At 46.4% G+C, this 23,209-nt stretch overlaps 1 long non-coding RNA gene across 1 annotated transcript in view; it reads left to right on the plus strand.

The window, feature by feature from the left end:
* LOC117352684 overlaps positions 1-23,209 on the plus strand; it is a 104,459-nt gene that overhangs the window by 80,591 nt on the left and 659 nt on the right. Inside the window, exon 2 of the long non-coding RNA XR_004537759.1 lies at positions 20,406-20,520. This is a non-coding gene — a long non-coding RNA (uncharacterized LOC117352684). The remainder of the gene's footprint in view (positions 1-20,405; positions 20,521-23,209) is intronic.

Below are 23,209 nucleotides of genomic sequence, written 5' to 3' on the forward strand. Positions count from 1 at the left end.
ACAATTGATTCTGCCTTCCCAACACATGGCCCATTGCTTTACATAGAAACATGATGGCAGATAAAGACCCATCCACAGCATCCACTAAGCATCCACTATCTCCTCCTCTCCCTATTGGCTAAGGCTCTTAACATTTGCATCTCCTCTCCCTATTGGCTAGGGCTCTTTACACCTGCATTGTGAGGTCATAGAGCTTTACGGTTAGAGAAACATAGAAACATGATGGCAGATAAAGGCCAAATGGCCCATCTAGTCTGCTCATCCGCAGTAACCATTATCTCTTCCTCTCTCTAAGAGATCCCACGTGCCTACCCCACACTTTCATGAATTCAGACACAGTCTCTGTTTCCACCACCTCTTCCGGGAGACTGTTCCACACATCTACCACCCTTTCTGTAAAAAAGTATTTCCTTAGATTACTCCGGAACCTTTCACCTCTTAACTTCATCCAGAGCTTCCTTTCAAAGGAGGATACACAGTTAGGGGCAGAGCTCCGTCAGTTTCAATACTACCGTACTTAAAACAATGTTCTTCAATGCAAAGCCCAGGAACAGGCATAGTAAGGGGACAGGGTGGGCAGTCCGCCCAGGCGCAGTCTTTGTAAAGGGCGCAGGCACCCATCCTCCTCTCTGCCCCCCCCCCCTCGTTCCCGAACCCTCCACCGGGCACATACGCCTTTTCCCTTCCCTCGTAACTCTTTAATTTTTCCTGTGTGAGCAGCATTACGAACATAAGAACATAAAAATAGCCTTACTAGGTCAGACCAATGGTCCATCAAGCCCAGTAGCCCGTTCTCACGGTGGCCAATCCAGGTCCCTAGTACCTGGCCAAAACCCAAAGAATAGCAACATTCCATCACCTCAAAGAATAGCAAGATTCCGGAACCCCAATGAGAGCAACATTCCAGAGCTGAGATCATGATGTCATAATGCCTCATTCCACAGTGCCTCAGAGCCAACCTCATCAGTGATGTTACAATGGCTTGATTGTCCTTACTTGGCACATGTAAGAGGATAAGAGCAGCCATTCTGGGTCAGACCAATGGTTCATCAAGCCCAGTAGCCCGTTCTCACGGTGGCCAATCCAGGTCACCAGTACCTGGCCAAAACCCAAAGTGTAGCAATATTCCATTCTACCAATCCAGGGCACGCAGTAGCTTCCCCCATCTACTCTTACCACAACCTCTGGCAACGCATTCCAGAGCTTAACTATTCTCTGAGTGAAATTTTTTTCCTCCTATTGGTTTTAAGAGTATTTCCCTGTAACTTCATTGAGTGTCCCCTAGTCTTTGTTGTTTTTGACGGAGTGAAAAATCGATCCACTTGTACCCGTTCTACTCCACTCAGGATTTTGTAGACTTCAATCATATCTCCCCTCAGCCGTCTCTTTTCCAAGCTGAAGAGCCCTAACCATTTTAGTCTTTCCTCACATGAGAGGAGTTCCATCCCCTTTATCATCTTGGTCGCTCTTCTTTGAACCTTTTCTAGTGCCACTATATCTTTCTTGAGATAAGGAGACCAGAATTGAACGCAATACTCCAGATGAGGTCGCACCATGGAGTGATACAGGGGCATTATGACAACCGCTGACAACCCCACTGGCTAGAGTATCCAGGCCTCAGTTTGCAGGGGGGGGGAAACTCACGTAACGGGGTGCTAAGGCCAATTTATACTGCAGCTTATTAAAAGGACCCCACTGTTAGTTCCTGCTACCATCTGAATCCTTTTAAATTAGTGGCCTAAATTAGATTGTAAGCTCTTCTGAGCAGGGACTGTCTATTATATGTTAAAATGTACAGCGCTGCGTACGCCTTTCAGCGCTATAGAAATAATAAATAGTAGTGGCGGTAGTAATTAAGCTGGAGCCACTTGGATTCTAATGAGCCGAAAGAGGGCTGTTAAATATTAGTCCATGACGCTTCTTTGTGTCATGGCCTCACATGTGTGTGTCAAGGACATCTATCCCCCATCAGCCAACTAAGTACTTAATTAGGGCAGTGGCATAGCAAAGGAGGGGCAAGGGGGTGGTCCTCCCCGGGGGACGCCTTGGTGGGGACGCCAGCACCTGTCCTCCTCTCCTCCCCGCTCCTTCCCCGACCATTCCCTGCTGCGCACATGTGCCCCCTCCTCTTTAATTTTCCCAGTGACAGCAGCATCACGAAGTTGCTGCCTGCGTCAATGTCGGCGCTCTCTGATGTCACTTCCGGAAGTGATGTCAGAGGAAGAGCCAACACGAAGTGAAGGCTCTCTCTCTTGCATATTTAATGTACCGCACTGCAGGCATCTGGTACTGGTATAGAAATAATAAATAATAGTACCGCTTTTCCCCGAAAATAAGACAGTGTCTTATATTAATTTTGGGTCCCAAAAACGCATTAGGGCTTATTTGCGAGGGATGTCTTATTTTTTTCATATAAAACAATCATTTCTCCCTTCCTCTCCTCCACCCCATTTCGTCCTCTTTCTTTCTCCCCCCAATCCCCCCCCCCATGTGCTGCATCTTAACTCCCCTCCCTCCTATCCCCCTGTGCAGCAGAACTGCACCTACCCTCCCACCGTGAGACTGACATACTGTAGCTCCAAGGCCTCCAGCAGCGGTGGCAGCGCTCTGAACGGGCTGATTTGGGGCTTTCCTTCTGCCTCATCACCGATGATGTCATCAGTAATGGGGCAGAGGGAAGGCCCCGGTGGGGAAGGCCGCGACTGCTGCCGCCGCTTTAGGAGGCCTCGGAGCGGAGGTATTTTAGGTCTTACCGGGGTGGGGGTTGCTGAATTGATGATTCCAATTTTTGGGGGTGAATTGGGCAGCACCAGTGTCAGGGATGTCGGGGAATGTCAAGGACATTCAGGGAGGGCTTGGAGGGTCGATCTTAACTAGGGCTTATTTTTGGGGTAGGGCTTATATTAGGAGCATCTTTAAAAATCATGCTAGGGCTTATTTTCGGGATAGATCTTATTCTCGGGGAAACAGGGTAGTAGCTCCCCAAACAATCTCAACCCTGGGGTATTACCAATGTATTTTCAGCCACAAACGCTGGCACCGCTCCCCCCCCCCTGCACATGCTCAGTTCAACCAGCATCCCTGAGTATTTCTGAGGGAGTGCTGGTTGAACTGAGTAGACTTGGGGGCACTGGCGTTGGCTACTAGAAATACACCACTGTCTGCCCCAGGATTGAGACAGCTAATGGGGGGGGGGGGGGGAGAAGCATCAGAAAGGACTCTTTAACTGGCAAGGTTTGGGGATCTCCACCAGCAACACTGATAATGTGAACCGCCACTGGGTGAATTTGAAGCACAATTGGGTGGGCCCCTGCCCACCCATAGCTAGAATCTCAACCCTGTTCTGTAGGCACACCTAGTCAGTGATATAGTAAGGGGTGGGCAGGGGGGGTGGACCGCCCATAGTGCCATCCTGATGGGGACACCAGCACCTCTCCACCACCCTCCCCCTACCACGTTAGCACCCTCCCTTCCCCACCCCCAGTTATTTAAATCATTGCCAGCACGTGCAACTTTTCAAGCCTGCTGCTCGCGCCGACCTGGCCCCCCTCTGAAATCACTTCAGGATCGCGGGGCCTGGAAGTGGCGCCAGAGGGAAAGCCAAGGCCGGCGCAGGCAGCCGGCCAGAGAAGCTGCTCACACTGGCGAAGATTTGAAGAGCTACGGAGGGGGGGGGGAATGGAGGGTGCAAGTGTGGCATGGGGGTCGGGGAAGGAGCGGGGGGACAGAGAGGAGGGCGAGGTGGAGTGCTACCGCCCCGGGCACTTCCTACCCTTGCTACGTCACTGGAATTCAGGATTATTACAATGAAAATGTTCTCTGACCTATTAAGATTTGTAGTTCCTCCATTTATCCTTTTAGTTATTCAGTTTTCCATACCATTCTCCCAGGAGAGCTCAGAATGGTTTGCATGAATTTATTCAGATACTTAAGCATTTCTCCGTCTGTCCTGGTAGGCTCACAGTCTATCTAATGTATCTGGGGCAATAGGGGGTTAAGTGACTTGCCCAGGGTCACAAGGAGCAGCGTGGGTTTGAACCCTCAACCTCAGGGTGCTGAGGCTGTAGTTTTAACCACTGCACCACTCTAGAAATCAAAATGTAGTAAGAGCGAGCCAAGTACAGGACAATCAAGCCATTGTGACATCACTGATGAGGTTGGTTGTTAGGCATTGGTGGAATGAGGCATTATGACATCACAATACCAGCTCTGGTTATCAGAGGCTGAAACTCTTCACACTATGTATTTACCCAATTTTCTATACTGTTCTCAATTTTCTATACTGTTCAGAACAGTTTACATGAATTTATTCAGGCACTCAAGCATTTTTCCCTGTGTGTCCTAGTGGGTTCACAATCTACCTAATGTACCTGGGGCAAAGGGGGGATTAAGTGACTTGCCCAGGGTCACAAGGAGCAGCGTGGGTTTGAACCCACAACCTCAGGGTGCTGAGGCTGTTGCTTTAACCTTATGTGCTTGGTTAGTTAATCATTTTGTTTTCGCATTGACGAGATCACATATTTATATTACTATGTCTCCTTTTTATTTGTTCATCACTTAGAAATACTAATAAGCGTTCAATGAAATTTTAATAGAACTTGAAACGTGCATGAGACAAAATTGACATTCATTGGAGAGACTCATTGTATACAAATTTATCTCATGTGTGTTCATTGTAGAAATCCTGAGAAACCAACTGGCTAGGTACGCCTGCCAGAGAGGGTTGAGAAATACTGATCTAATCTACCATGTGTAAGACTAATGAAACCCTGGGCAACGCTGAGGGTGAATGATGTTTCCCATCGACATTTTCGGTTGACCTGAGGACGCTACTCCCAGTGCATGATGCAAACCAACCTGTGTTGGAATAAATCAATAGTTTACAAAAAGGTATCTACGGCTTTACACGTGTATTAGACATGGCCAATGCAATAACCCTCCCCTCCCCCCAAAAAATGTCTCCTTGAGATTCATGGCATACTGTTCCACTTCAAATTAATTAAAAGCGATCGTGTTGATTGCAGGTAGTTTATGAGGCAATAAATGGCTGACAGGTTGAAGTGAAACTGTAACGCTTAATCAATTTGGAAGCTGTTAATTACACGTATGCTACCTACAATCAAACATTATTGATATCCTGCATGACAATTTCTATTTTAAAATAATCTCTCTAGGCAAAGGACAACTACGCTACTGCTTGGATAGCAGCTTCTCTGCCTGTTTTCATGGGTTTTTCGGTGATGAACATTAAAGCATAGATTGCATTTTTCCCACCTCCTGCATAGCCCCACCTCACATGCCATTACTAAACTAATCTTACCCAGCATTCCATGCAAGGTGATTCACTGCAAGCCTATGTGACCCTCCCCTAAAAGTGTCCCTGGGGATGGGAGGAAGAATTTTCAGGGCAGTCACTAAGCAAGGAAGGCTTAGGGTTACCAGATTTTCTGTTTTGAAAATCCGGAACCCCCCCCCTAGGCCCGCCCCCAGGCTCACCAAGTTCCACCCATCCTCACCCTGACATGCCCCAGTCCCGTCCTTAATCTCACTCTAGCCCAGCCCCCCCCCCCACCCGCGGTGCCTGCTCTCGTTGAGCAGAGGGCATCCGCGCATGCCCTCCTGCCCGAAGGTGATTTGATAGAAGCTTTTCAAAACCTGGACAAAGTGCTGGGTTTTGAGAAGCCGTCCGGATCCCTCGGACATGTCCTCCAATCCGGACGGCTGGTAACCCTAGGCTTAGTTGTTCGGGCTGATGAGTAGATATGGAAAGAAACAGTCCATGTGGGCCAGAAAGTAATAAAAGGGACTAGTCTTTGATTGGGCAGCTCCACCGAGACCCTAACATTGAGGGGAAGTCCTGGAAGCTAAGACAGGAGACATTTGCTGTACATGGTGTCTGAAGCCCCTGCAACACAGCAGTGAGGGTCTGTCGAGCGTTCCCAGCTCAAGAACAAAATGGAGTGCCTGGGGAAAAAGACATTCCAGGTAGGAGAAGTGTAGGGTTACCATATTTTGGGCCTCATAACCCCAGATACATGGCCTCACCCTGTTCTAGCTGTGGCCCCGCCCTGTTCTATCTGTGGCCCCGCCCCGTTCTGCCCCAGGGCTACCAGGTTCTGCTCTCCACCCCACCCCAACAATGCCTGCTCTCTTCTTCCACGATCAGCTCCGGCCGCATCTGGAGGGCCTGGAGCATGCGTGGATGTGTGTGACATCATCCGCGCTTACGCCGAGGCCCTCCAGATGTGGCCAGAGCTCATTGGGGGCTTTCTAAAACCCGGACGAACTGCCAGGATTTGTAAAGTCTATCTGGGCACCTGGAAAGTCCTCTAAAAAGAGGACATGTCCAGGTTTTACTGGACATCAGGTAACCCTAGAGAAGTGGGAGCGGGTATGCCTCACTTCTGGCAGGACTTTCATCGCACCAGACCATTTTATTTTATTTCTTCCATTTGTGCGTCGCACATACCTATACAAGCTCCAGGCGACGTTACAGAGGACGGGGTTAGAAGAGGGTAGGAAGGAAAATGGAGGGCAGGAAGGAGTGGAGAGGAGAGAAGCAGGTAGAATATTTCATAGAAATATTGAGAAGGAAAAGACTCTGGAGCGTAAGGGAATGGGGTGGCTATTACCACATGCTGTTCTAAAACATAGAAACATAGAAGATGATGGCAGAAAAGGGCTACAGCCCATCAAGTCTGCCCACTCTGCTTACCCACCCCCTGTCTATGCCCTAATTACCCAATTTCCTTATCTTGACCCTCGTAGGGATCCCACATGGGTATCCCATTTATTCTTAAAGTCTGGCACGCTGTCTGCCTCGATCACCTGCACTGGAAGCTTGTTCCAATGGTCAACCATTCTCTCTGTGAAGAAATACTTTCTGGTGTCGCCATGAAATTTTCCGCCCCTGAGTTTGAGCGGGTGCCCTCTTGTGGCCGAGGGTCCCTTGAGAAAGAAAATATCATCTTCCACTTCGACACGTCCCGTGAGGTACTTAAATGTTTCGATCATGTCTCCCCTCTCCCTACGTTCCTCGAGAGTGTAGAGCTGCAATTTGTTCAGTCTCTCTTCGTACGAGAGACCCTTGAGCCCCGAGATCATCCTGGTGGCCGTCCGCTGAACTGATTCAATTCTGCGCACATTTTTACTGTAATGTGGCCTCCAGAATTGCACACAGTACTCCAGATGAGGTCTCACCATGGCCCTGTACAACGGCATTATGACTTCAGGCTTTCGGCTGACAAAACTTTTATTGATACAACCCAATATCTGCCTTGCCTTAGATGAAGCCTTCTCCACTTGATTGGCAGTTTTCATGTCTGCACTGATAATTACTCCTAAATCTCGTTCTGCTGAAGTCCTAGTTAAAGTTTCTCTATTCAAGAAGTACGTCCTGCATGGATTTCCGCTTCCGAGGTGCATGACCTTACATTTCTTAGCATTGAAGCCTAGCTGCCAGGTTGAGGACCAACTTTCCAATGTAAGCAGGTCCTGCGCCATATAATTCTGTAAACTACATTCACTTACTATATTACATAGTTTGGCGTCATCGGCGAATAGTGTTATTTTACCTCTAGTGCAAATCCGCCTGGCCATTTTATATGGAACTTCCCCTTCTCACGGCTCAGCATGTCTTCCATCCCACGCCAGTCCGACGTCGCCGTCACGCTGAAAAATCTGCCGGCCTTGGCAGTGATTCAGCAACATTGTCCGTAACTCCCCTTCCTGCTTTCCGTCTCCTGTGGTCCACCTGGGTGGAAACAGGAAGTAGCGTCATTGGAGACAGACCACGGCAGTAATGTTGTAAACCACTTTGGGAATTGAAAAGTGGTATATCAAGCCTTAATAAACTTGAAACTTGGCAAGCGTGAACTAGGACCTAAAAGAGAGAGGAAAAGTCTTCTTTATTTATTGTGTTTACACCACAGAGCCGGCCTGGGGTTGGAGAGGTTGTATCCCTAGACTTCTACTAAGACTATGGGGTCCCGTTAGTAAGGTGTGCTAACCTTTTTAGCGCGCACTAAGGGTTCCTCAGTATTTTAGCGCGTGCTAAACCCACACTACGCGGCTAGAACTAACGCCAGCTCAATGTTGGCGTTAGTGTCTAGCGCACGCGGCAATTTAGCGCGCGCTATTCCACGCGTTAATGCCCTAACGCGGCTTAGTAAAAGGAGCCCTAAATGCTAAGATGCCCATAGGAATATAATGGATGCCTTAGCATTTAGAATGTGTTATCTTTAGCGCCTTAATGAAAGGACCCCTAAGTATCTAATCTATTCTAATTTTTAATCTTATATACCGGGTCATTCCCAGAGAGACTCAAACCGGTTAACAAAACGTCATTTTAGGAACATTGATGAACAATAATAGAAAGGGGAGAGACAGATTCTTCAAACTTTCGAAAAATAAAAGAACAAGAGGGCATTCGGAGAAGTTGAAAGGGGACAGATTCAAAACAAATGCTAGGAAGTTCTTCTTTACTCAACATGTGGTAGACACCTGGAATGTGCTTCCAGAGGACGTAATAGGGCAGAGTACGGTATTGGGATTCAAGAAAGGATTGGACATTTTCCTACTAGAAAAGGGAATAGAAGGGTATAGATAGAAGAGTACTGTGCAGGTCCTGGACCTGTTGGGCCGCCGCGTGAGCGGACTGCTGGGCGCGATGGACCTCGGGTCTGACCCAGCAGAGGCAATGCTTATGTTCTTATGTTCTTAGTGAATGTCAACATACAATTGTCGACTAGGGAGTTCTATCAGTTATCATAATGCCGCTCTATAGAGCAATGGTCAGACCACACTTGGAATACTGTGTCCAGCACTGGTCTCCCTACTTAAAGAAGGATATAGCAATATTGGAGAGGGTGCAGAGGAGAGCGACGAAGCTAGTTAAAAATATGGAGAACTTAAGCTGCAATGAACGCAGGGCCGCCATCAGAAATTTCTGGGCCCCTTACTGAGCAATCCTATTGGGCCCCCCCACCCCTTACCCCCACCCCTTCCCCCCCCCCGACCCCCCTTCTTCCATGGGCCGAATACACACATACTTTTCTCTGTCGCCGCACTCTTTGACCAAAAGATTTGTAAGCCTGCAACCACGTCAAGGTAGACTCTTTCAGCAGGGACCTAACCTAACCTAAATTAATCTATACCTATCTATTCTAAACTAACATATGTCTAATACTGAACTAATAACAAACTAACAAACATCTGCATAATAAATAACTAATAAATAATAGTGCTAGTAGCTATAATTCACTTTTGAATGTAAAATCTCAGTTAAGGATTTCTTTTGACCTTTGTAGGCCAGAAGTAGATCACAATTGCACAATATTTTTTTGTAACAAGTATTAAATGTGTTTTTATAAATACTGTAAGCTTAATAAATATACCAGAAAAAACTACACATCTGAGCGCATATCTGAACATACACATCTGTATGATCCCATCCTCCTCTGCTTGCCTATAGCTGCATCATGCATGTTACAAATGTACGATATGTTGATATGTGCACCTTCCTTCCTTCCCATCCATCCTCCTCAGCCTGTCCTTACACATCCACAGCTGCATGTTAATGATGATGTATATGTTATGATGATAAATAAGTGCATATGAGCACATCATTAACATGCAGCTATGGATGAATATAAAAAAGAAACAATATTCTGTACAATTGTCAATTTATAAATCAGCGTCTTCTCCCCATTCTCTCTTCCCCATTTCTCTTCAGCGTCCTCAGCCCACTCTCTCTCCACTTTCCTTCAGCACACGCACATAAAAACAAGCAAGTAGCAAGCAGACTAAAAGGGACGACAGGTACGAGGGGGCACTCAGAGAAACTGAAGGGAGATAGGTTCAAATCAAATGCAAGGAAGTTTTTCTTCACCCAAAAGGTCGTGGACAAATGGAATGCGCTCCCGGAGGAAGTGATCCGGCAGAGTACAGTACAGGGATTCAAACAGGGATTGGACAGATTCCTGAGGGAAAAGGGGATCGTGGGGTACTGAGGGAGGTGCTGGGGTGTTGCATAAGTATAGACAGCTCACCAGGTCGTGCAGGTGCAAGGCCGGAGGGTTAGGACATTGATGGGAAGATAGGACTTCGATGAGAAACCTAGGGGGCAAGGGGGCCCCTTCTGGTGATTAAGGCAGGTCATGACCTGTTGGGCCGCCACGGGGGCGGACTGCTGGGCGGGATGGACCTCTGGTCTGACCCGGCAGAGGCACTGCCTATGTTCTTATGTTCTTATATCATTTTCATTCTATTCATTCATAGAAATTAAAGTCTAAATAATGCCAGTCACATAACAAAACATGATTTTACAAAAATAATTCCCTGCACAGTCAAGCCTTCAAGGATTACTAGATGTCTTTCAGCAGTTCCCCTCCCTCCCTCCCCCTTACCTTTGTGGCCAAGTCAAAATGATCTACCAACAATAAAATTTCACAAAGCACGCTGTACACAGAGAAAATGTTAATTATCATTTATATTCCGCGGGTTTTCAAAGAGGTCAAGGCAGATGACTTTATGCAATGTCACCTCAGTAACAACTATACAAAAATAGACAAATATTCCCCCTCCCTTTTTACTAAAACGCGATAGCGGTTTTTAGCGCAGGGAGCTGTGCTGAATGCCCCACGCTGCTCTCAACGCTCATAGGCTCCCTGCGCTAAAAAAACGCTATTGCGGTTTAGTAAAAGAGGGCCATAGTGCAAAATATAGACAGCATATATAAATTCTCAAAGCAGACACATTTTGATCACTAAATTGAAAATAAAACCATTTTCCCTACCTTTGGTAATTTCATCAGTCTCTGGTTGCACTTTATTCTTCTGACTGTGCATCCAATATTTCTTATATTTCTTCCCTTCTTTCAGCCTCCTGTATGCTTCCTCTCCTCCAGACCTCATTCCCTCCCCAAACTTTTTCTTTGTTTCACCCTGCCCCTTCTTTCTTTTTCTCTCTCTCCATACCCCCTTTCTTTCTGTATGTCTGTTTTTCTCTCTCTCACCCTGTCCCCTTCTTTCTCTCTCCACACCCTCTTTCGTTCTGTATGTCTGTCTTTCTCTCTCTCTCTTTCCGTGCCCCATTTTTCTTTGTTTCACCCTGCCCCCTTTCTTTCTTTCTGGCTTCCTGTCCCCCCTTTCTTTCTTTCTCCCTGCCCTCCCCTATGCCACCACCATTGGGAAAATGCTGCCACCGCCACTGGGGAATAGGCTGCCACTGCCACCATCGGGAACAGGCCGGCACCGAGTTCGCCCTGCTTCTCTTCCCCGCGGGGCCGAACAACTCTCGCCACCCGTCGTCAATTCTAACGTCGGAGAGGACGTTCTAGGCCAGCCAGGCAGCAATTGGCTGGCCCAGAACGTCCTCTCCGACGTCAGAATTGACACGAGTGGCGAGAGTTGGCCGGCCCCACAGGGAAAAGCAGGGAGAACTTGGCGCCGGCCTGTTCCCGATGGCGGCGGTGGCACTCAAGTGGCTAAAGAGCCGCAGTTTGCCGGCCTAGGGAGAACACTGGAGGGTGGCCAGCTGTGCACCCCCTTGGGACGTAAACCCGGGGCGGGGCAGACCGCCGCCCCCCCACCCTGGTATGCCACTATCTGTACCTCACTCCCTCCCTATGACCAAAAATTCTCCTTTCTTCTATTCCCCGTGTACACAACCATCTCTTTCCCTCCCTTCCTCTCTCCAAAGTCCATGCCTTCTGTGTCCAAAAACTCATTCCCTCCTTCACCTCAGCATCTCTTTCCCTCCCTTCCTCTCTCCCAAGTCCATTTCTTCTGTGTCCAAAAACACATTCCCTCCCCCACCTCAGCATCTCTTTCCCTCCCTTCCTCTCTCGCAAGTTCATGCCTTGTGTCCAAAACGCACTCCCTACCCCCTTTTGTGTTCCGCGTTTGCCTCCCAGCCCATCTTTGCAACTTTCTCAGCAAAACGAAGCTCAAGCCGTGAGGCTTGTCTTCTGCTTCCTGCCTGCCCTGCCGCGCACATATAGCCGACCGGAAGTATTCTCCGACGTCAGCGCTGACGTCGGAGGGCAGGCTTTGCTTAAGCCCTCCCTCCGACGTCAGCGCTGACATCGGGGAACGCTTGCGATTGGCTATATGTTAGCTGCAGGGCAGGCAGGAACAGAAAACGAGCCTTGCGGCTCGAGATATATTGAACTCCGCGAGTCCCCCGTCCAGCTCTCTCCTGTCCACGTGGGGCGGACCGCCCCTCCCCCTAGACTGTGGCCTAGGACCCTGGGGGAGCCCGGGCCCCCTGTCAGCTCCGGGCCCCTGAATGCAGGACTGGTGGTACTGCCCTGATGGCGGTCCTGAATGAACGCCTCAGAAAACTGGGAGTGTTCACCCTCGAGAAGAGAAGAATGCGCGGGGATCTGATAGAGACTTTTAAAATACTAAAAGGAATCGACAAAATAGAGCAAGAAACAACGTTATTCACATCGTCAAATGTGACTCGGACAAGAGGTCATGGACTGAAACTGAAGGGAGACAGGACCAGGACAAATGTTAGAAAATGCTGTTTCACACAGCGAGTGGTGGACGCCTGGAACGCACTCCCGGAAGAGGTTGTGGCAGAAACTACCATTCTAGGATTTAAGGGCAAGTTGGACGCACATCTTCTTGCAAGGACACATTGAGGGATACGAGTGACCCAGGTCCTCGACGGGGAACACCCAGCTGAACCTCCGCGGGTGAGGACCACCGGACTAGATGGACCCACGGTCTGATCCGGTACGGGCATTTCTTATGTTCTTATGTTTTGCAAACCGACACGTTTTCGAGGCTTTTCTAAAGCAGGTCAGCGAAGAAAGAGGTCTAATAACTGAAGGAAGATCATTCCAGATTTTCACCATAGTAAATGCTAAAGGATGTGAAAGCCTACCTAAAGTTTGAATTCCCTTTAATGCAGGGGTGTCAAAGTCCCTCCTCGAGGGCCGCAATCCAGTCGGGTTTTCAGGATTTCCCCAATGAATATGCATGAGATCCATTTGCATGCACTGCTTTCATTGGAAGCTAATAGATCTCATGCATATTCATTGGGGAAATCCTGAAAACCCGACTGGATTGCGGCCCTCGAAGAGGGACTCTGACACCCCTGTTTTAATGGAAGGGAATATTCATTTAAATTTATGTATATTCCTCGTAGACGGAAGATGATAAGAACTAAAAGAAAGAGGAAATAGTGGGGTAAAAAATCCCATATAAACTCTTAAAAATCACATTCGCACATTTAAACTGAACCCTCAAATACCGTATATTGGAATCCAGTGCAATGCCCTCAACAATGGAGTAACATGATCACATTTATTTTTACTATGAATTATTTTGGCAGCCGTGTTTTGAATAAGTTGTAATCTCTTCAAGTTACATTTACTTAAACCAATGTAAAGAGAAATAGCATAGTCCAATTAAGCCAATATTAGAGCATGAACCAATATAATACTATGATGTTGATGGAAAAGACAGCGAACTTTCCTTAGCATCCGTAAACTAAAAAAACATTTTTTAGATATGTTATTAATTTGGTTTGTCAGTCATGCGTGTCAAAGCAGCTCCTGACTAGTGAGGCCCGACTTTAGTACAGGAAGAGGCAGTCGGAGCATACCACGAGTGATTTCCTTCACTCGTCGGTGCTCCGGCTGCCCTCTCCTGCCCGGTCATTCGTGGTTAGAAAATACCGCGAATGACCGGGACCGCGAAACTGGATTGGAGTGTGACTTTTCTTTTTCCTCTTTGGACTGGGACTTTGAGAAGGAAGAGTTTGGGATATAGATTGCTCACTCGAATGTTTATTTATTTCAATTTCTAGCCTGTCCTCCCCGAAGCTCAGACTGAGTTACATAAGAACATTCACAGTGTAGACATTTTACAGAAATGAGGGTCATGACTAATCAAGGGTAGAGGGTACACAGCAGGGAAGAATGTTGGAAATTCACAGAGACTGAGAGGCTCAGAGGAGGGAAGAGAAAGGGAGAGGGAGTCTGTCGGAGTCTCTTTAGCTGAAAAGGAGGGTTTTCACTGCTCTTCGGAACATCATTAGTGAGTTCTGAGATTTTTGATCCAGAGCTGAGGTATGAAATGACTGTATGAGCGTTTCCGAACCGTTTCCATCTGGAGAGATTGTCCTTGTGGGATACACAGTCGTTTTACCGTGGCTGAGCAGAAGAGGGTGATGGGGGGTGTACTGTTGTAGTTTGGAAGCTATGTATGTATGTGAGGGTTATGTTGTGGAATCTTTTGTTCAGAACTGTAAATATCATGTTACTAGGTGGAAAGAAGAGGAAACGAGAGCCGGCGTGGTTAAAAGAACGGAAAAAGGATCCGAATGAAGAAAATAAGAAGAGACACAAGCACTGGCAAATTAGATGCAAACCATTGATAAAGAAAGCTAAGAAAGAATATGAAGAGAAACTTGCAAAAGAGGCCAAAACTCATAACAATTTTTTTTAGGTACATCAGAAGCAGAAAACCTGTGAGGGACTTTGTGGGACCGTTGGATGATCAAGGAGTAAAAAGGGCGCTCAGGGAGGATAAGGCCATAGCGGAAAGACTGAATGAATTCTTTGCTTCAGTCTTTACGGAACAAGATGTAAGAGATCTACCTGAACCGGAAATGGTGATGATGTCGAGGAAATGAAAGAAATATCAGTGAATCTGGAAGATGTACTAAGCCAAATCGACAAGTTAAAAAGTGATAAATCACCAGGACTGGATAGTATACATCCCAGGGTACTAAAAGAACTTAAAAGAACATAAGAATAGCCTTATTGGGTCAGACCAATGGTCCATCAAGCCCAGTAGCTCGTACTCACGTTGGCCAATCCAGGTCCCTAGTATCTGGCCAAAACCCAAGGAGTAGTAACATTCCATGCTACCAATTCAGCTACCGATCCATGCTACTGGTGCAGCATGAAATTGCTGGCCCGTTATTAATGATCTGTAACCTGTCACTAAAATCATCTGTAGTACCTGAAGATTGGAAGGTAGCCAATGTTACGCCAATTTTTAAAAATTGTTCCAGGGGAGATCTGGGAAATTACAGACTTCAGTGCCGGCCAAAATGGTGGAAACAATTATAAAAAATAAAATTGTGGAACACATAGACATACATGATTTAATGAGACAAAGTCAGCATGGGTTCAGCCGAGGGAGATCTTGCCTCATTAATTTGCTTGACCTCTTTGAAGGTATGAATAAACATGTGGATAAAGGTGATGTAGTGTATCTAAATTTTCAGAAAGCTTTTGACAAAGTTCCTCATGAGAGGCTCCTGAAAAAATTAAAGAGTCACAGGATAGTTGGCAAAGTTCAGTTGTGGATTAGGAATTGGTTATCGGATAGAAAATAGAGGGTAGGGTTAAATGGTCATTTTTCTCAATGGAGGAGAGTAAACAGTGGAGTGCCGCAGGGGTCTGTACTGGGACCGGTGCTATTTAACATTTCTAAATGATCTGGAAATTGGAACAACGAGTGAGGTGATTAAATTTGCAGAAGACACTAAACTTTTCAAAGTTGTTACAACGCATGCAGATTGTGAAAAATTGCAAGCAGACCTCAGGAAATTGGAAGACTGGGCATCCAAGTGGCAAATGAAATTGAATTTAAAAAAAAAAAAAGTTCTTAGCTTTCTATTATACTTTTATCAATACTTTTAAAGTTTCTTACCCTCCGTTTGTATTTTCCTTGTATGTATACTTTACTATATTTATTGTAGGTCTCCCTACTTCCCTTATTAATTGGTACATCAGGTCCATTTGTGTTGATTTTAGTTAATAATTAAGACCCTGTTTTAAATTGTAAATCGCTTTGAATTAATGATATTGCGATACATCAAAATTTTAATAAAACTTGAAACTTGAATGTGGACAAATGCAAAGTGATGCACATTGGGAAGAAAAGCCCAAACCCCAGTTACCGGATGCTAGGGTCCACATTGGGGGTTAGCGCCCAAGAAAAGGATCTGGGTGTCATTGTAGATAATACAATGAAACCTTCCACCCAATGTGCAGCAGCAGTAGCCAAAAAAGCAAACAAGATGCTAGGAATGATTACAAAAGGGATGGTTAACAAGACTAAGAGTGTTATAATGCCTCTGCATCATTCCATGGTTTAACCTCACATGGAGTGTGGTTAGGAGGGGTTCTAGTGGGGGCAGGGGGCGGCGCGATCTATGGGGGGTGGGAGGTTCTGGCAGGAGGGATTGGGCATCCCTCCTGCCACGATCTACAGGGGGGTTCCATCAGGAAGGATTGGGCATCCCTTCTGCTGACGATTATTCGGGCGGCCGCAGTCGCAGTCACTAAACGTATCGCAGCAAGGAGATCCTCAACCTCAACCCAATTTTCCAACCGGCATCTGTAACATGGACGTTGGTTAGAGAATCGGGTTCACTTTAGGCGGGCTTAGGCGCGATTCTGTACAGAACGCCCGTCGGCTTCTGAGACCGGGCATCCTAAACAGAATCCGGGCCTAAGACTGTAACATTGAGGGAAGTGTGATGATAAATATGTTTAAATAAATAAATAAAAGCACAGGAGCAACATTTGTTCCTCAAAGTCGTTTTGGATCCCACCTAGACACCATGTTTTGCACTCGGCTCAGACTAATTCACAGCCCCCTGCTTTGGAAAGTTTTATCATGTACAACTGCTCAGGGTAGGGTTACCATATCTGAAATCATAAGATCCCAGATGCAAGGCCCCACACTGTTCCAGCCCCACCCCAAACCCCGCCCCATTCCACCTCGTCTCTCTTCCTGCCGGTTCTGGAGGGCCTCTGAGCATACGCATCAGTCATCAGTGCATGCTCAGAGGCCCTCCAGACGCAAAGTTTGGAAAATCCGTCTGGGCACCCGGACGTCTGGTAACCCTAACTCAGGGTAGGGTTAGCATAGGGCGCCAGAAAAAGGAGGACAGGTTGAGACATCCGAGTTTTACTTCTTTTTTTTTTTTTTTTAATCTTTATTCATTTTCAAATCAAAACAAGTGCACAAAAATACATCATACAAGTAATTCCAATATAGCACTATATTATCTAACACATAAAATCTAATAGTGTAATAACCCCACCCACCCATCCACCCTTCATCACATTTTCAACAAAATAGAATATACACGTTATATAACATATTATATAGTCTATTTTATAGGGAGATAAATTGAAGTATCCTGTGATGAAGATTGATATATACTATTATAATCACAGCTCTGGTTGGGTAATAATCACGTTGATTAAAAAATATATATTATCTAATGTTATCTGAGTATCTTGTAATACATTTCTTATGCTTTCTTATTCTTAAAATAGTTTAAAACCTTATATACCTGGAATCGGCTCACTGAGGCTGGACTAGCCCAAAGCCTCGGACCCACTGATTCTCTATAATCTACTGACTAGCTTTTAAAGGGAAATAACCGGAAGGGGCTAACGTGGTTTCAACAGGACATGATGTCACAATGAGGAAAAGAGGTCTGAATGAAATGAGAGTTCAATGCTGTTTCCTTTAAGTCACTAGCCAGTCTATATCCAGATTTAAACCATTTGGAATCAGAGTTTGCCAGTTATATATGAAGTGTTGCTCTTTTTGGAGTAGAATCTTAGATTTATCACCCTCAGTATGTTGAATATGGATTAATACCATATACTTTAAATCTTCTAATGAATGAGATTCTTCTAACCAATGAGAGACCAGGGGGGGCGGAGACTCGGCTTGTCCTGATGTTACTCAAGTGTTCTATAATTTGGTTCTTAATCTTACGAATCGATTGGCCTATATATATCTTTTTGCATGGGCATTGGATGTAATAGACCACCCCCTTAGAATCACAATTGGTCCCTGTTTTTAATTCAAAATGACGCCCTCCTGAACACGGAATTTCCAGGTGAGACGCTTTCATGATATAACGGCAAACCCTGCACTTTCCACATGGTTTTTGGGGGGCCTTATCATTGATCCCTGGTTAAACTGGTTGTGTTTTAATCAAGGTGATTATTACCCAACCAGAGCTGTGATTATAATAGTATATATAACATATTATAACATCTATATATATAAAATCGGAGGTATGTATGTATGTGTGTGTGTGTGTATGTGCCGCGATCACGCAAAAACGGCTTGACCGATTTGAACGAAACTTGGTATGCAGATCCCTCACTACCTGGGGTGATATGTTCTGGGGGTCTCGCGGCCCACCTGCACACGTGGGCGGAGCTACAACCTGAAAATCAGATTTCACCCATTCATGTCAAAGGCAAAAATGTAAAAAGCTGCCAACGAAAAAACGGCTTGCCCGATTTGAACGAAACTTGGTATGCAGATCCCTCACTACCTGGGGTGATATGTTCTGGGGGTCTCGCGGCCCACCTGCACACGTGGGCGGAGCTACAACCTGAAAATCAGATTTCACCCATTCATGTCAATGGAAAAATGTAAAAAGCTGCCAACGAAAAAACGGCTTGCCCGATTTGAACGAAACTTGGTATGCAGATCCCTCACTACCTGGGGTGATATGTTCTGGGGGTCTCGCGGCCCACCTGCACACGTGGACGGAGCTACAACCTGAAAATCAGATTTCACCCATTCATGTCAATGGAAAAAATGTAAAAAGCTGCCAACGCAAAAACGGCTTGCCCGATATGAACGAAACTTGGTATGCTGATCCCTCACTACCTGGGGTGATATGTTCTGGGGGTCTCGCGGCCCACCTGCACACGTGGGCGGAGCTACAAACAGAAAATCAGATTTCACCCATTCGTGTCAATGGAAAAAATGTAAAAAGCTGCCAACGCAAAAACGGCTTGCCCGATTTGAACGAAACTTGGTATGCAGATCCCTCACTACCTGGGGTGATATGTTCTGGGGGTCTCACTGCCCACCTGCACACGTGGGCGGAGCTACAAACTGAAAATCAGATTTCACCCATTCGTGTCTATGGCAAAAATGTAAAAAGCTGCCAACGCAAAAACGTCTTGCCCGATTTGAACGAAACTTGGTATGCAGATCCCTCACTGCCTGGGGTGATATGTTCTGGGGGTCTCGCGGCCCTCCTGCACACGTGGGCAGAGCTACAACCTGAAAATCAGATTTCACCCATTCATGTCAATGGCAAAAATGTAAAAAGCTGCCAACGAAAAAACGGCTTGCCCGATTTGAACGAAACTTGGTATGCAGATCCCTCACTACCTGGGGTGATATGTTCTGGGGGTCTCGCGGCCCTCCTGCACACGTGGGCGGAGCTACAAACAGAAAATCAGATTTCACCCATTCATGTCAATGGTAAAAATGTAAAAAGCTGCCAACGCAAAAACGTCTTGCCCGATTTGAACGAAACTTGGTATGCAGATCCCACACTGCCTGGGGTGATATGTTCTGGGGGTCTCGCGGCCCTCCTGCACACGTGGGCAGAGCTACAACCTGAAAATCAGATTTCACCCATTCATGTCAATGGCAAAAATGTAAAAAGCTGCCAACGAAAAAAACGGCTTGCCCGATTTGAACGAAACTTGGTATGCAGATCCCTCACTACCTGGGGTGATATGTTCTGGGGGTCTCGCGGCCCTCCTGCACACGTGGGCGGAGCTACAAACAGAAAATCTGATTTCACCCATTCATGTCAATGGAAAAAATGTAAAAAGCTGCCAACGCAAAAACGGCTTGCCCGATTTGAACGAAACTTGCAACACATCTTCCTTTTCAGTTTAAGAGATTGCAAATTCCAGTGAGACTTGCATTCTCTATCACAATCAACAAATCACAGGGACAGACTATTACATACTGTGGAGTGGATTTAAGATCCCCCTCTATGTTGCTTGCTCAAGGGTAGGTTCACCCAAGAATTTATATGTTCTTGCTCCTGGAGGTGAAACTAAAAATGTTGTTTATAATCAAGTTTTGTGTTAGTTGTATTGTATTCATTTTGTCAAATATTTCACATTATAATTTGAATATTGTACTTTTTATAAAGCTGTAAAAAAATAATTTCATTCACCACTATAAAGTATCTTTATTTGAATCCATTTACAGTGTTATTGCTATAATTAAATACCCGTGCAACGCCGGGCCATCAGCTAGTATCTTATACAATTATTCCCCAACTCCACCCTCCCCTTTGAGTGTGCTAAATACAGCTAAGAAAGAAAAGAAAAGGAATTTTACTTCTAATGATAGCAAAGGAAGTAAATCCCGGATGTCTCAATCTGTCCTCCTTTTTCTGGAGTTATACGAGTATGGTAACCCTAGTTCAAAATCCCTAAATAGCAAAGTAGCATGTGATAAGGCATTAGAATAGACCATCAAAGCGTTACAAACAAACAGGAAGTGGAAATGTTCCGCTGCTGGTTTTTTAGAATTGTCATTTCTAAAGTAAGCTTTGTGTTCATTCTTTCTTTTTCTTAGAGACATTTCCGGCAGAAGATGGCATGTATTACACTGGAGACAGAGCAGGTGGATGAACTCCAGATGTTAATCAACTTGACACAGAAACCCCCCCCCCCCCCCACGTGTTCTGCAGGTAGAATCTGTGGAGTAAATTTCAAATCGTTATGAGGCCCTCTTACTAAGCTGCGGCAAAAACTGGTCTCTGTGCACCCTAGTGTGGGTTTTTCCCAGCGCTAAGGCCATTTTTGACCATAGCAGGCGGATTTTCCAATTTTTGCATTAATGTAATGTAATGTAAAGTAATTTATTTCTTATATACCGCTAAACTCCGTTAGGATTCTAAGCGGTTTACAGAGCATAGACAATAGTGTGCATTAAAATTATAAGTAATATAGGTTTACAGAGAAATATACATTAAAGGATACAATAAAAATAAGATAAATAAATAAAGAATAGGTACTTAGAAATTCCCTTACTGTCCCGAAGGCTCACAATCTAACTGAAGTACCTGGAAAAAATAACAATTACCGTATTTTCACGCATATAACGCGCGCGTTATACGTGTTTTTACCTACCGCGCATACCCCTCGCGCGTTATACGCGTGAGCGCGGTATACAAAAATTTTTTTACATAGTTCCCACCCCGCCCGACGCCCGATTCACCCCCCCAGCAGGACCGCTCGCACCCCCACCCCGAACGACCGCTCGCACGCGCTCCCACCCGCACCCACATCCACGATCGGAGCAAGAGGGAGCCCAAGCCCTCTTGCCCGGCCGACTCCCCAACTCCCCGACAATATCGGGCCAGGAGGGAGCCCAAACCCTCCTGGCCACGGCAACCCCCCACCCCGCACTACATTACGGGCAGGAGGGATCCCAGGCCCTCCTGCCCTCGACGCAAACCCCCCTCCCTCCTACGACCGCCCCCCCCAAGAACCTCCGACCGCCCCCCCAGCCGACCCGCGACCCCCCTGGCCGACCCCCACGACACCCCCACCCCCCTTCCCCGTACCTTTGGTAGTTGGCCGGACAGACGGGAGCCAAACCCGCCTGTCCGGCAGGCAACCAACGACGGAATGAGGCCGGATTGGCCCATCCGTCCCAAAGCTCCGCCTACTGGTGGGGCCTAAGGCGCATGGGCCAATCAGAATAGGCCCTGGAGCCTTAGGTCCCACCTGGGGGCGTGGCCTGAGGCACATGGGCCCAACCCGACCATGTGCCTCAGGCCGCGCCCCCAGGTGGGACCTAAGGCTCCAGGGCGGGTGAACGGAGAGTCGGGACAGCGCACGGAGAGTCGGGGCAGTGCACGGAAAGTCAGGGCGGGTGAACGGAGAGTCGGGACAGCGCACGGAGAGTCGGGGCAGTGCACGGAAAGTCAGGGCGGGTGAACGGAGAGTCGGGGCAGTGCACGGAAAGTCAGGGAGGGTGAACGGAGAGTCGGGACAGCGCACAGAGAGTCGGGGAGGGCGAAAGGAGAGTCGGGGTGGCCAGAGGAGAGTCGGGGCGGGCGAAAGGACAGTCGGGCTGCATGCGCGTTATACGCGTGAGCGCGGTATACAAAAGTTTTTGTACATAAAATCGTGGTTTCTGCGCACTATACCCGTGTGCGCGTTTTACACAGGTGCGCATTATCTGCGTGAAAATACGGTAGTTGAGTAACAAAAGTAAGAAATAGAAATAGAAGAAAAAAATAAGAAAATAAACATTCTAACAAGACTACATTGATCTAAGGACTTTGAAAGGTAGAAAAGAAGAGAGATAGGAATAGCTGCAGAAAGGAGGAACCGTTGCGCAATAGAATGACCATGTGTTAATATTGCCATTAATGGACAACTCCTTGAGCACTTACCACCACCTGTCTCGGAGTGGTGAGGTGGCCTAGGGCTCCTTTTACGGAGGGCGCGTTAGCGCTTTAATGTGCGTAATAGCGCCAGCTAAACCGCCGGACGCGCTTGCCGCAACCACCTCCTCTTGAGCAGGGCGGTAATTTTTCGGCCAGCGCAGGGGGTTAGCGGGTGATGAAAAGTTGGGCGCGTTAAACCCGCTAGCGCGGCTTCTGTAAAAGGAGCCCCTAGCGGTTGGGGCTGCAGCCTCAGCACCCCAAGGTTGCAGGTTCAAGCCATTTAACACTTCGTTGCCCCAGGTACATTAGGCAGATTGTGAGCCCACCAGGACAGATAAGGAGAAATAATTAAGTACCTGAATGCAAACTACTTAGACTACAAATGATATATAAATACTAAAATAAAAATTAAATAAACACTGTACTAACCAGTTAGCTTGCAGTAATGTAGATATGCTAACGCAGTGGATCTCAAACTGTGTGCCTCCTGAGATTCCAAGTGTGCCGCGACACACTGAGAAGGAAGAGAGGCGCCTGCCAGCTGAATTCCTATTTTTTTTTTTTTTTTTATTTATCAAATTTTTACATGTTATAAATCAAGTATCCACTTGTACAGAAAGTTGAAGAAAAGCAAGAAAATAATACTCAAAGGTAAAATACATAATAATCAAAAAAAAAAATAAATAAATGTTTAGCTTAAATTCAGCTCAAGTCCTCAACAATAGATCCAAGAAGGATAAGGCGGACATATTAACAAATGCTAACAACTGCTAACAACTATCAATTCAACTATTAGGAAAACAAGATCCCCTGGCTGAGAAAGGATATCATTATTCAAATGCACTTCACTTTGATTTTCCTTCATCCAGCCGAGTTCCTGCCAAAAAAGCTGTCAACTGGAATGGTTCAAAGAATACATATTTCTTCATATGGTATTGTATTACACATTTACAAGGGTGTCGAAGGAAAAAAGTCCCAC

This window comes from Geotrypetes seraphini, chromosome 1 (genome assembly GCF_902459505.1).
Source record: "Geotrypetes seraphini chromosome 1, aGeoSer1.1, whole genome shotgun sequence".
Classification (NCBI taxonomy): Eukaryota; Metazoa; Chordata; class Amphibia; order Gymnophiona; family Dermophiidae; genus Geotrypetes; species Geotrypetes seraphini.